Source organism: Schistocerca nitens, chromosome 2, assembly GCF_023898315.1.
Source record: "Schistocerca nitens isolate TAMUIC-IGC-003100 chromosome 2, iqSchNite1.1, whole genome shotgun sequence".
NCBI classification, from domain to species: Eukaryota; Metazoa; Arthropoda; class Insecta; order Orthoptera; family Acrididae; genus Schistocerca; species Schistocerca nitens.
Window position 1 is genome coordinate 218,044,706 of NC_064615.1, and position 2,015 is coordinate 218,046,720.

Sequence of the window (2,015 nt, forward strand, 5' to 3'; positions counted from 1 at the left end):
ATCCGCACAGAAGAATAAGGTCATGGCCGGTATTGCCAGAACTATATCCATATAAGTATATATGTAATTGTGATAATACGCCCAGGTTTAGTATTGAGTCAAATGCTTTTCGGAAGTCAGGAAATAATGCATCTACCTGCGTTGTATGCTGCCTACTCGTCAAATATGGGGAGCCTAGGAAACCTGATTTTTCGGATCGCTAGACAATAATTCAAGCAAAACGTAGTAGTAAATTTCATTACAAAAGGAAACTCTGCGAGGTGCAGACTTGTCCCGAGCAAAGGGTGACAGACACACGCTGAAATCTATTCAGTATATACAATTCGTAATACAAGCGAAGTAATACAGTTATTAAGTCGCTGCTATACAAGTGCCTATTCTTTATGCCGCTGTGGAAGTCGTGCAACTGCTAGTCTTCAACTGGGCCGCTGCCAGGCGGCGTGGCGCTTATGTCCTCTTTGTGTCAAGGGCGCTACCATCGTGTTGTCGTCCTGGAGAGCGGTCGGTCAGCGTGCAATTGGCTGACGTCTTCTTCACAGCCCTCTCTGCTCTTACGTTCCCGACCGGCGTGCCGGCGCTTGACTTTACGCCTAAACAACCCGAAAGCTTTGATTCATGACTTTCTGGATGTTATGTTACAAAAATGCGATTTTGGTCGATGTTTTCGTAATGAGTGGTGGTTGGCAATGAGGAGGTCATTCTGTTCGATATACATTACGGGCGGGTAATGTTCTTTAAGATTCTGCAACAAGTGGATGCAAGTATATCGGACGGTAGTTTTGTGGACCACTTCCGCGACCATTTTTGTATACAGGTGTGATCTGAGATTTCTTCCAACTACCGTGCGCGGTTTTTTATTCAAGTTATATACGATAGATTATGATTAGAAAAAGGGACTAACTCAGACGCTAATTTGGTATAAAATCTAATACGTATTCAGTCGGGCACTGAAACTTTATTTTCCATCTCCGTAGCTGTGTGGTCAGCGTAAATGGTTGTCACGTGGGGGACGCGGTTTCGATTCCCGCTACTGGCAATGAGGACTGGTACAGGGTGTACTCAGCCTTGTGATGCCCATTGAGGAGCTACTTGATCGAATTGTGGCGGTTCCGCGGTGTCGAACGTCTACAAAACGGCTGGGAGAGGGGTGTATCGACAACAGGGCCCTCCACACGGCATCTGCATGGCACCGCAAGGCGGGCAGTTGACATGGCGGTGGACATTCACGGCCTGGACGAACAGCTTGTGACTGGAGCTTTGTTCAGTGTCAGATTTCAGCCGCTTCTCAAGCCCATACACACTAACATGTGTCTCACTCATCTTTGCAGAGGTGCGAGAGTTAAATAGAAGCAATATTTCTGATTATTTCTGCGTATCGTTGTCTTTATTGCCACGTGGAAGACTTATTAGGTTTATAGAATAGTATATTAAGTAAGATTTGCTATAAAAGAGCATAGTAACCATAAAAAATAATAAGAGGGAGAAGGTGGTCTTAAAACGCCTGGCATCTGTGCAGTACGCGCATGTAAGAGTGCATACCTTAGATCGTTGTATCGACACGCTCTGGTTATTCTTGCCGGAGCACAATCATTTGATTACCTTGCTGGTTATTTGCTTAGTGGCGTTGACGTCATAGTACTCGCTTCGGTGGTACGCATACTAAAATTGGAACGATACAGAGAAGATTAGCACAGACCCTGCGCAAAGATGACGACAAAATTCGTGAAGTGTTCCACATTTTTGCCGACGACGCGGTCACACGTACCTCCTCCCAGCCACGCAGGCGGGATGAAGCCCTCTTTACTTGTCTTCGCTTAGGCCACGGCCTATCAGCATTGGCTTCTTGCTCCTGCGAGAGGACACGCCAATTTGTGGCGCTTGTGGCTCCACGTTTTAATAGTGAGCGGAAGATTTGCCGACAAGTGTGCCCTCTATTTTAAGTGACATTCAAACGGATGTGCTTAGACGACTTTTCTTGCGTGGCCATCCTCCTAGGCAAGCCCAGAAATATTTGT

General features: G+C 46.2%; 1 non-coding gene across 1 annotated transcript; it reads left to right on the plus strand.

Annotated features, from left to right (window-relative positions):
- The first annotated feature begins 1,635 nt into the window (after positions 1 to 1,635).
- Positions 1,636 to 1,742, plus strand: LOC126237729 (U6 spliceosomal RNA). The gene has a single exon (XR_007545185.1). It is a non-coding gene; the product is annotated as a U6 spliceosomal RNA (small nuclear RNA).
- Positions 1,743 to 2,015: the final 273 nt, after the last annotated feature.